The 13,073-nt window shown below is 40.5% G+C and overlaps 1 protein-coding gene across 1 annotated transcript in view; it reads right to left on the bottom strand.

The window, feature by feature from the left end:
• Positions 1–7,961, bottom strand: part of LOC132868896 (TBC1 domain family member 10A-like) — an 85,660-nt gene extending 77,699 nt beyond the window's left edge. Inside the window, exon 1 of the mRNA XM_060902171.1 lies at positions 7,490–7,961. The gene's annotated coding sequence lies outside the window, so the exon portion shown is untranslated. The remainder of the gene's footprint in view (positions 1–7,489) is intronic.
• Between the last annotated feature and the right edge of the window lie 5,112 nt (positions 7,962–13,073).

Genomic DNA, 13,073 nt, shown 5'->3' with positions numbered 1-13,073 from the left:
TTTTCAGAAGGACGTTACTTCAGATCAGAAAAACACACTCATTCTGAAGGCCAATTTATGCTGACAACCCAGTCCTCGCAGATGGCGTCGCAGATAGCATCTGCAAAGCCTCCCCCCCTTCGCAGATGCTCTGCGCGCACCTCCCAAAAATTGTGACCACCGCAGACAGCGTCGCAGACAAGAGGGCTCTGATTGGTCCACTCTACATCCGCTGTACACACACTTCTGCTTCCTTACTTTCCTGGTTTGGTTTGTTTTCACGACCAGCATTTTTAAAAACACGAGCGAAGATGGAGCAGCATGAAGAGCGGTTGATCGAGGAAGTGAGGAAGTACGTACATCTATACGACTCCAGTTCTAGTCATTATAAGTAACCGGAGGATAAACACTCCACTAACCACATCCACCAACTACTCCTAACGACTTTGCGCCCCCTTGCGTTGTAGCAGTGAATAACATCGCGCACGCCTATACACGCCTATACTCCCCGCTCAACGATAAATTACAACTGTCTGCGAAAAGATATCTGCGAAAGCCTTGTCGCAAGAGCATGCAGAGGCCTTAATACATTACCGTTTCTATAGTAACAACTTCTTCACAGGCACTTTGACAGCAGACGCTAATCCAAAATCCGAGACGTTTTCTGTTTATGTAACATATTGTAGAACTTTTTTTTGTCTTGTCTTAATTTCTCAAGCGAGGAAATTCTGTGTGCGCCCGTGATGTCACGCTTATTTTCCAAACCGGAAGTCTGCCACGTTGGATGATGATGATAACCACCAAGATAGCGGCGCTTCACGTGTGAGTTGCTGCGATGCTTCGTGATTTTCTTTTGATTTCATTGCCTTTGAAGCAAGGCAGTGCCTACTTTGTGTGCAGGATATAATTACGGTAATAATGCTACTCATGACAAACAGTTCTTCAGAAAGAATTCCCAGAATAATTAAAAACGGTGACAAAACATATGAAGAGCTGTTCAGAGAACGCCGTGCGTACACCATGGTTCAAAAAACATACATCGTAAGGACTTAAGTGAGGAAAAAGCTAATTACACCGACGTGTGTGTGTGTGGTGACCACTTTACATCTGATAAGAGTTCATTGCTAATTAAAGCTACACTTTCTCCTGATTAAATTTAACTTTTGAGCAGTGTTTCTCATGAATGATTTTACATGAGTGTGAACAAGCACCTGGTCATCTTTTAATTGTTTGAGGAGAAGACTCCCAACCAACCCAGACAGACACAAAGAAATTATCAGCGTCGAGGCTCTTCTAAAGGCCTCTGCATGCTCTTGCGACAAGGCTTTCGCAGATAGCTTTTCGCAGACAGTTGTAATTTATCGTTGAGCGGGGAGTAATAGGCGTGCGCGATGTTATTCACCGCTACAACGCAAGGGGGCGCGAAATCGCTAGGAGTAGTTGGTGGGTGTGGTTAGTGGAGTGTTTATCCTCCGGTTACTTATAATTATGCTTATAATGACTAGAACTGGAGTCGTATAGATGTACGTACTTCCTCACTTCCTCGATCAACCGCTCTTCGTGCTGCTCCATCTTCGCTCGTGTTTTTAAAAATGGCGGTCGTGAAAACAAAACAAACCGGGAAAGTAAGGAAGCAGAAGTGCGTGTACAGCGGATGTAGAGTGGACCAATCAGAGCCCTCTTGTCTGCGACGCTGTCTGCGGTGGTCACAATTTTTGGGAGGTGCGCGCAGAGCGTCTGCAAAGGTGGTGGGGCTACGCAGACGCTATCTGCGACACCGTCTGCGAGGACTGGGTTGTCAGCATAAATTGGCCTTAAGCCTTCATTTGTGCTTTGGTTGTCCACGAGGTTTGTAGAACGAGAGTTCACGCCGATATCAGGGGATTCAATCGGTGGTAACGAGGCTTAATCCTCTATATAATCAGACGGTTTTAACATATCCAGGTCAAAGCCACAAATTTCAACTTTTTCTCTGAATTTTGACTTGGCAGAGGACTCCAGAGGATCAGAATATTTCCAGAAAGTCGGAGATGCATCAGAGTTATTGCTCACATGAGATGGCATTTTGGATTTGTATATCATCCAACAGGGCGGCACAGTGGTGTAGTGGTTAGCGCTGTCGCCTCACAGCAAGAAGGTCCGGGTTCGAGCCCCGGGGCCGGCGAGGGCCTTTCTGTGTGGAGTTTGCATGTTCTCCCCGTGTCCGCGTGGGTTTCCTCCGGGTGCTCCGGTTTCCCCCACAGTCCAAAGACATGCAGGTAGGTTAACTGGTGACTCTAAATTGACCGTAGGTGTGAATGTGAGTGTGAATGGTTGTCTGTGTCTATGTGTCAGCCCTGTGATGACCTGGCGACTTGTCCAGGGTGTACCCCGCCTTTCGCCCGTAGTCAGCTGGGATAGGCTCCAGCTTGCCTGTGACCCTGTAGAACAGGATAAAGCGGCTAGAGATAATGAGATATCATCCAACATGGCCACGGATGCATACGTCACATGGTTATTTTGTCACATGGTTGCACACGAAGAATACAAGCAGACTGTTTACGGAATGATGGTTTGTAGCTGCAATAACAAATGAGAACAGGACCTAACAATATTAAATGTAGCTAGAAACAGATTTTAAAAAAAAAGCACAAGTCATTGTTTAACAAGTGAAAAACTGAAATCGTTGGGAAACTGCTGAGGTATAAAACTTGATTAGAATGCACGGTGGTCATTATTTTCACTCATATCATGGAGAGAGTAAAAGAGTGAGTGAAAAGGTAAAACATGAAGTAAAGACACGTTAATAATCAGACAGCTGTCCTGACGCTGTCATCATCTGCCTCCTAGACGGAAAGCAGAGGTGTGTTTGTGCTGATCGACGCTAAAAACGTCAGCAAAGCACCATAAAAAAAAAGAAGTCCATGCACTTTTTACAACTCTTATTTCCCACTGAACAGCTGTCTCATGGACTTCCGCCTGACAAATATAACTGTCTGAGTGCAGTAAAGAGGAAGTGCTACATGCCTTTTTTTTTTTTAATTATTACCCCGTTGTGGGTGTGTTTTGAAAACAGACACTTAAAACGTAAAGGATTTGCTTTGATAAACTTTGGGAAGTTTTCACAAATTCACTCCAAGTGCAAATAATTTCAATGGATCATAAACTCGATGCTTTGTGGACAATCGAATTTACATGCATGTTACACATTAAGTGTTGCATGTAGGAAGTGGTGTTTAGTGTCAATGTCACCATAACAATGAGACGAGTCATTGACAAGTCTGGTCAGGTTTTCAATTTTTTCGTCTCGGTGAAAAGATCATCCAAATAGTGATCATGGACGATGGGATGATGATTCACGATCACAGAAAAGTTGCTCGAAAAACGTTACATCTGTCTGTGACTCATGAACAAGGACGCGGTCAATAATGATTGTTGAAAAATAAAGTGCACACATTATACGCCTGTATATAAACCTTTACTCATCAACTAATATTATGAAAAGTAAGACACTGATTGGGCACAAAATAAAAAAAAATTTAACATCAGTATTCTGCATCCTTGCCGAACGTCTGATGAATATTATCCTTTACTTGCTCTAAATGTCAGACACCCATCCATCTTCACAAATTATTAAAAATTTATCATAATCTGTAACGAGAACAGTTTATTATCCAAGAAGTGCAAAGAGACTCAAACTCCGAGTAGTGAAAGCAACCTGACAAAGTTTTACACATATTATTCTAATGTCAGAAGGATCCTCCACTCTTGGAATGTCACTGGGCTTGACTTTGGTTCAGTGTTTACATGAACACAGTTTATTCTCAGTCCGACATCATGGCTTTGTATAGGTAATCGTATGGGGTCGAGTAAAATTAAGGATTAATTTCACGAGTGATTTCGAAGTTTTGAAAATTTCAAAACTTCGAAATCACAAGTGAAATTGATCCTTAATTTTACGAGGAACCATACGATTACTTGTTTATAATATATCGGGCCAAATTCATACTTCGGAAGCCATTCAAGTTCACAACATTTGTCATTCCCGTTTTCTGAACCAATCAGGGTGCGAGACTATCTTGCACGTTTGAATCAGTTTCTAAAGCCAAGTCAAGTTTATTTGTATAGCGCTTTTGACAATAAACATTGTCGCAAAGCAGCATTACAGAATTTGAACGACTTTAAACATGAGCTAATTTTATCCCTAATCTATCCCCAATGATGAAGCCTGTGGCGACAGTGGCATGGAAAAACTCCCTCAGACGACATGAGGAAGGCTACATACACACGACAACGGCAACGAGATGTTATTTAAAAATATATCGCGTCCAAATGGGCAACAATCAGTAAAATATCAGGTCCATATGGCAACGCAACGCTTGCTGAAAACGATGCAATACACATGCCACACCTCTAGGGGCGCTGTAAGACGGTCCCTTCGGAGACACCAGAACAATAGAAGTAACGACGCATGCGCATAAACTATTATGCGCGAGACTTCATATTAGCCACAAAGTCAGGAAAATCTGTTTGTAAAATTACGTTATAATGACCAAATACAATGAAAAGTATTTTTCCAGTCTCACCTGTGAAAGGTAATCCCATGTGATCTCGTTTGGACGGTAAACCTGTTGGTACAGTTAAACGCAGCTAATCTTTATTCTCCGCTTTGACCTCTCCAAAATGGCGGCGAGGATGACGTATGATTCTACGCGGAAGGCGGCGTCTTCAATGGTCCGGAATAAATTGAATGATACACGTTGATGGATTAATTTGTTGTTTCTCACCTGTGAAAGGTAATCCCATATGATCTCGTTTGGACGGTAAACCTGTTGGTACAGTTAAACGCAGCTAATCTTTATTCTCCGCTTTGACCTCTCCAATATGGCGGCGAGGATGACGTATGATTCTATGCGGAAGGCGGCGTCTTTAATGGTCCGGAATAAATTGGATTAATTTGCTCCTCTACGCCCTTTTTGAGGAATGTATTGTCGGACTTAAATCAACATCTGAAGAGGTGAGATCGCTCCTTTTTTCCCCCTATTTTTGCTGGCGGGATTGCACCATTACACAATAAATATTCACAGTGAAAATATTTTGTAAGCGCGTTTCATGAACCAAGTTATAGGATTTGTTGACAACTCGCATCGCAATGAGAAGATCATTGGCACTACTGGTGTTAAGAATCAGACCATTTCATAAATGAATATTTTGCTGTAGAGCTGCAGTGTTTGTACAATTGCATGTTTTTGCTTCACTATTACTGTCACTATTCTGCTTCTTGCATTACTACTGTGAACTAACACTGAACATAATAATAATAATAATAATAATAATATCCAAGCTCGTGTTTCACTCTCACTAGTGCTCTGTAAGGCTTTTTCCTGGTGATATTCGTTACACTTCTACCCGGCGTGAAGCACTCACAGTCATGTGGTTGTGACGTCATCGTAAACAAATCCGTTCTACTCATCCAGACGACTTCACAACGGCAACGTTGCCAGATCTTTCCACTCTGGAACCCGTTCTCAAAAAGATTGCGTTTTGGGCACCCAAAACGCCGGTGCCGTGTGGACGCCAGGCCTAAACGATAAGCAATTGTATCGGAGTCACCTGAATCCGTTGCCGTGTGGACAGGGCCGAAGAAACCTCGAGAGGAACCAGACTCAAAAGGGAACCCAGACTCAAAAGGGAACCCAGACTCAAAAGGGAACCCAGACTCATTTGGGCAACAACAGACAGCATGACTATAACATTAACAGTTTTAACATGAAGTCAGTTTCGTTGATGTTGTAACTCTTCATTGAGTGCGTTTACATGCACATAGAGAAAATCGAATTTCTGCCGTTGCTCGACTGAAATCGAAGTTCTAAATACCATGGATACACCTTAGCTAGGCTGAAATTGAACCGAACTTGATTTCTCGTAATCGAGCTACACGACCTAGATTATGCGATTTTTGCCGAGCTACTTAGTGCATGTATACCCTATCGAGCTACGCAGTCGAGCTACTTACTTCAGCACTGCCCCTTCCGGAAGTGACGAGTGACGAGACCACAAGCGGGAAACACGACAGCCTCGGTCGGCATGACAACAGTAGTTGCGAGCAGCAGAAGAGGTCAGGAGGAACAAACGAAGAAGAGAAAATGGCGAGCAGAAACGTGCACTTCTGGAGCATTGAGGAGACAGAGTTCATGCTCATTCAGCTTAAGGAGTTGAATATATTAAAATTCATGGACGGGAGAAAAACGTGCAATGGAGAACACGGAACTGATAACTTTGTTTATACTCTTGAATCGCTCTTCTTCATGACGACAACCGGAAGTGTACCAACACGATGGGGCGTGTAGCGCCACCTGTGGCTCGGGTGCACAATGTACCTCACACAATAGCTCGATTTCCTTGCGTGCATGTAGGATTGGATTTCTCCGGCACCCCTGCTGGGACCCTTAGCTCGATTACCGACAGTAGCTCGATTTGGATGTGCATGTAAACGTACTGACTGACGGAAACTTGAGTGCAAAACTGTTCATGACAACTGCAGTCCTAAAGTTAGCAAGTCAACTGTAGTCCTCAGCCATAAAAGCATTACTGTAAGTGTCCAGAAAGCGTCTTTTGGCATTTTCATTTTCGCTTGCAGCTTTCAATTGGTTTATCATTTCTTCGTCAAATATAGCGAAACGCAGCATTGCCGAGTCAGCAGAGTCAGCCATTTTGTTGATAAAGTTTGTTAATTTTTGTAACCGTAACCAAGCAACGAACTAGCCAATAGCATTTCAGAAATACGGCCCGGGTAAAGGAAAAAAGCCCTCCTTGATTGACCAATCAGAATTGAGTAATTTGGCCCTATGTATTGTAAAGACACAGTTATAAAGAATCTGAAGTCGTTATAATTGTGTTTTGTCGCTTCCCAGTGACTCTTAGTGGGGAAAAAGCTGAAAGTAGACCCCATGATATTGGGATGTAGGAATACTGACACAGTATGAAGCTTAAGTGATGCTGGCTGACATCAAACCGTGTGTCATTTGTGTATTTAAAAAAAAAAAAAGCCACACAACATACATTAATCTGACTTTAAAACTCTGAGGAAGTGATGCAGGACAGGGTTTGGTGCATTCAGGACAAACTAATCACCAGCTCGTATTGTTTTGTCCTCTCTCTAACTGGTTACATAATGACTTCATTTCTTTCAGAATTATAACTGAGATAAACATGAAGTGAAATGAAGAAGTTTTTGCTTCTTAAATTAAATTGTCCTGTTACCTGAGCTCAAATTCCTAACGCTTTCCTATTGGTCATGCCCAAGCCAAGATGCAACATCCTCCTCTTTATAGACTAACACGTTTACTTATACACGATACAAACTAAATATACAACTCTATATTCTCATAATTATAATATAATTAGAAACAGTTAAGAGTTGAGTCTATTAAAAGAGCTTATTTTCCTGGGAGGTCTACTCCCTAGACGGTGCGCCAGGCCCCTGTACTAAGCCTCGGCGTTGCGTGAGCAGCAGACCGGATAAACTCACCCGCAAGCCGGCAGGATGCGCGACGTCCGCCCGGTGAGGATGAGGATGTTATCCACTTTTCCCCCTCCACAGCTTCGTTTTCGGAGGCGGCCTGCCTTCCCTTTTCAGTGAAAACTTGTTGGCAACAAAGAAATCTACCGTTATGCAGAGTTAAATACGAAAATCAAAATTTCAATCTTTTAACCGGTCAGGATGTAAATTTCGTGTTAGCCTAGCCTAGCTTAGCTTAGCTTAGCTTTCGCAAGCGGCTAACGTTGTATGGGCTCCGGCTAGCATCAGGGTACATTCTCCAGTCCCACTTGCTTTAGATAATAATAATAATAATAATAATTTAAAAAATTAACTGTCGCATTAAAGTCTCCGTTTATAGGGTGAAAATAAACTCCGGTTCTATTTATATTAATATGTATATTTAATCAGCTTCACTCCCAGAATGAATAAATCCGGTTCAGGTTGAGCTCACTCGACTCCTCCTGCGCGAGGGCGCATTTCCTACAAAAATAAAAAAAAATTAAAACTTGAGTGACAGCGACGCGTACTCGCACGTGGACAGCACTTCCGGTATGAGCCAAACCACTGACTTCCGGTCTGTCCAAAAATAAATAAATAAATAAAAGTAAAATATGTCATCGGTAGATGATGTCAAGTCATCTTCATCAAAACAACAATGGATGCCTGATGTTATTGATCCATGGATTACAAGAGGTTTACAAAATGCCTGTAAAAAGAAAAAATACATTGTATAGAGAGTTCATAAAGCAGAAAACTAAAGAGGCAGAGGATAGATATAAAAAATATAAAAATAAATCAACTAATATTATAAGGGCTGCTAAGAAAGAATATTATAAGAAATTATTAAACGAAAACAGAAATAATATCAAAGTAATTTGGAGCACTTTGAACAGTATTATAAAAAAAATGGGTCAAGATATATAAATTATCCAAGGTACTTTCTTAATAAGCGACAAAGATGAATATAATATGGATGTGGTCGTTAATAGCTTCAACCATTACTTTGTAAACGTAGGACCAGTCTTAGCAGAACAAATCCCGGATCCAGGAACATCTGTTGAAAATCTGGGCAGTTTGATAGATAATAATCCTTTTTCAATGTTCCTCACAGCAGTGGAAGAAAAAGAAATTGTTGATATTGTTGGGAAATGTATGAACAAAAAATCTACCAACTGTGATGACATTGACATGATGATATTGAAAAATGTTATTGATGGAATATCCATTCACTGTATATGTATATATACATACTGTATATGTAATTTGTCATTTCTAACCAGTACATTTCCAAACAGAATGAAAACAGCAAAAGTCATTCCTCTGTACAAATCTGGGAGCAAACACCACTTCACAAACTACAGACCTGTCTCACTACTTCCGCAATTCTCCAAAATTCTCGAAAAACTTTTCAATAACCGATTGGATAAATTCACTGACAAACATAAACTACTTAGTGACAGTCAGTATGGATTTAGAGCATATAGATCAACATCACTGGCTTTAATAGAATTAATTGAAGAAATCACCAATTCCATAGAGCAGAAAAAACATGCAGTTGGAATATTCATTGAGTTAAAGAAAGCATTTGATACAATAAATCACAACATATTAATAGAAAGAAACTGGAACGATATGGCATCAGGGGTATAGTTTTAAACTGGGTTAAAAGCTACTTAAGTAACAGGAGACAGTTTGTGAATCTGGGAGATTGTTCTTCCTCATGTTTGGGCATAACTTGTGGTGGTCCCCAGGGGTCAGTGTTAGGACCAAAGTTTTTAATACTATACTGTATATCAACGACATATGTAGTGTATCTACAGTAATGAAGCTTGTCTCGTTTGCTGACGATACAAATATCCTCTTTTCTGGTGATAATTTAATGGAACTATTGCAGGAGATCACAACAGAAATAAGGAAATTAATAATATGGTTCAACAGTAACAAATTATCATTAAACTTGAACAAATCCAAAGTAATATTATTTGGTAACAACAAAACAAACACACAAATAAATATTCAAATAGATGGGGTTATTATAGAAAGAGTTAAGGAAATCTAATTTCTTGGAACAACTATTGATGAAAAACTCAGCTGGAAACCAGATATAAAAAACATACAATCCAAAGTATCAAGAAGTATTGCAATATTAAACAAAGTCAAACAGTTTCTAGATCACAATTCACTCCGGATTCTTTACTGTTCCCTGGTTTCACCTTATTTAAGTTACTGTGCAGAGGTATGGGGCAATAATTACAAAAATACAATACATTCATTATTCATTCTCCATAAAAGAGCAAAAAGGATTATACACAAGGCTGGTTATCAGGATCATACAAATATATTATTCTTACAGTCAGAAATACTGAAATTTGCAGATCTAGTGGACTATCAAACGGCACAAATATTATTCAAAGCAAATAATAATCAACTACCACATAATATTCAAAAACTGTTCACTGAAAGAGAAGGGAGTTATAATTTAAGGGGTTTATTTAAATAAAAAAATTATAGGGTGCGCACAACCAAGAAAAGTTTTTGTATTTTTGTTTGTGGGGTGAAGCAGTGGAACAGTTTAAATGAGGAGCTCAAGGGATGTCCAGACATGAAGCGGTTTAAAAAGACGTACAAAAATTAGATTTTCACAAGGTATAAGGATAAAGGGGATTAATCATAACTGGCTGTTTACTGTGTATTTTTTTTATTTTGTTCTTTTTTGAGTCATCGTCTATTTGTTTTGTTTTTATCTTGTTCTTCTCCATTGTGAGTGTGGTATTAGTAGTAAACTTATGTGTAGATATATGGATATACATATAATTAATTATATGATATAGTCGGGTGGCACGGTGGTGTAGTGGTTAGCGCTGTCGCCTCACAGCAAGAAGGTCCGGGTTCGAGCCCCGTGGCCGGCGAGGGTCTTTCTGTGTGGAGTTTGCATGTTCTCCCCGTGTCTGCGTGGGTTTCCTCCAGGTGCTCCGGTTTCCCCCACAGTCCAAAGACATGCAGGTTAGGTTAACTGGTGACTCTAAATTGAGCGTAGGTGTGAATGTGAGTGTGAATGGTTGTCTGTGTCTATGTGTCAGCCCTGTGATGACCTGGCGACTTGTCCAGGGTGTACCCCACCTTTCACCCGTAGTCAGCTGGGATAGGCTCCAGCTTGCCTGCGACCCTGTAGAACAGGATAAAGCGGCTAGAGATAATGAGATGAGATATGATATAGTCATAGAGAATTGATATCTGAATAGTTGAAGTAATAAGTAATATGCAGTGTATGTATGTATGTGTATATGTATATATATATATATATATATGTGTGTGTGTGTGTGTGTGTGTGTATAAGGAAGCTAGATAATCAATTTATATTGACTAAAGAAGAGGGGTGGGATTAAATAAGTTTTTACTTCAGCCCACTCCTTTTCGGACATGTAAACTCAAAACTGCTTAGTGCGTCCTTGTTTGTATTTTTGTTTTGTTTTCTTTTGTTTTGATTTTGATATTATATTATTATTACCTATATTATTTATGGTTTATTTTCTAATTTAATGGCTTTTTACATATTCTTGTGCAAATGCTGTTTTGCTTTTCTTGTTTTCTGCTTATTTATTCATTGTTTGTTTACATGTTCGAAATAAACTATCATCATCATCATCATCATCATCATCATGGTCATCTTCCCTCAGGAAGGATGAACAATGAACAACAGCATAGTAAATATCAGTATGTTGGAACAACGTACAAACAACACAAAACTTCGAACTATTTAAAGGGGTACCAAATATAATATATACAGTTGCTGATGTGACAAAGTAACGTATTCTTAAGTATTCTATCAAATTTATATACTAGAAAACAACGAAATATCTTGGTAATTGTAAATATAATAGTCGGTACGCTAAACGGCACAAGAGTCACCATTTTTAAAAGACCGTGACGTCAGCCCTACCCACTGCACTAGGAGAGAAGCGTGTAATCATGGCGTCGGGCGCATCAAGTGAAAGCGACAGCTCTGTCGAAGCATACGAAGAGATCCTGCAAGACACACTGCAAGCAGGCTATGGCTTAGAAGGGTACCAGTTTGAACCTAGGAGAGGTACTCTTGACTCCGGTGATGACGAAAGAAGAGAAGAAAGCTCGAACTCGCTTGGTGTTTTTCAGCGGAAACGAGTGAAAAGACACGTCTGGAGGATCGTTATGCTTTCCATCGGTCCTGTTATTACACCCGAAAGCAACACACTGTGGCATTGTGTAGCCGATCACTTACAATTCATCCTACTTTCCGATTCACACGTGCTATTCCCAACCTCAATGAGCCAACACAACTGGGCACATACATACGTCATGAGTGTTACGCAGAGAAAATGAACGTGCATTCTGACTGGATAAAATTAATATCATGGCAGGCTGTTCAAACTACGGAAATAGTTTGCTCGAGCTACTTTCAAAACACTATAACTTTCCAACCTTAGAACAAAAAACTTTTGTAAGTCTTGAATAAGGTTCATTAATGTGTGTTTTATTGTTATATTTACTCTATATATTGCCCTCTGTTCCCCTTTAAAGCTGTAGAATTGGTTGAGGAGGGAAATGTAGAGTGGAGGAAGTCAACTATTTACTTTGTGATCAATATAGATGACTTGCAACCACGTGATCAAAATGCGCTACATCATGAGCATCAGCCATGATGGTGGATAAACAAAGCAATTAGGATGGCAGCTGCTGAAAGCGTGTCTGTAAACAGTGCTGAATTTTCTCAGTATTACCATGATTTGAACAGTCAAGTGAAGATTCGATACAAAGAAAAGATAGATATGTGTGGTTTTGATTCCATCCATCCATTATCTGTAGCTGCTTATCCTGTTCTACAGGGTCGCAGGCAAGCTGGAGCCTATCCCAGCTGACTACGGGCGAAAGGCGGGGTACACCCTGGACAAGTTGCCTGGTCATCACAGGGCCGACACAGAGACAAACAACCATTCACACTCACATTCACACCTACGCTCAATTCAGAGCCACCAGTTAGCCTAACTTGCATGTCTTTGGACTGTAGGGGAAACCGGAGCACCCGGAGGAAACCCATGCAGACATGGGGAGAACATGCAAACTCCACACAGGAAGGCCATCACTGGCCGCTGGGCTCGAACCCAGGACCTTCTTGCTGTGAGGCGACAGTGCTAACCACTACACCACTGTGCTGCCCCTGATTTTGACTCATTTAAAAAAGTCAGACTTTTCTGAAGATAAGACCGACCATTGAGTACCCAGATATCGCTTTCTATCTGGTTTGGCTGCCGAATAATCAAGTTTGACCTTGGATGAAACATAGCCCATTTTCTGAGTGGGTGCCCAGTCTGGATTGTTTCTGTCATATAATTTTGCTAATGTTCCTCAAAGCAAAATGGTAATACACTTGTTAAAATTTTGACAACGACCGAGTGAACCACGACAAGAGAATGCTCATTTTATAGCAAAATTCTAGCAACACAAAATAAAATTCTCCTATGATGTTATCGAGAAACCTTTTGAATCTCACCTGAGATAAAATGATTACTGCAAACATGAGCTATTTTGGGTTTAG

Source organism: Neoarius graeffei, chromosome 20, assembly GCF_027579695.1.
Source record: "Neoarius graeffei isolate fNeoGra1 chromosome 20, fNeoGra1.pri, whole genome shotgun sequence".
Classification (NCBI taxonomy): Eukaryota; Metazoa; Chordata; class Actinopteri; order Siluriformes; family Ariidae; genus Neoarius; species Neoarius graeffei.
The sequence above is the reverse complement of the archived record's forward strand: the minus strand, read 5'-3'. Positions and strand labels throughout refer to the sequence as shown.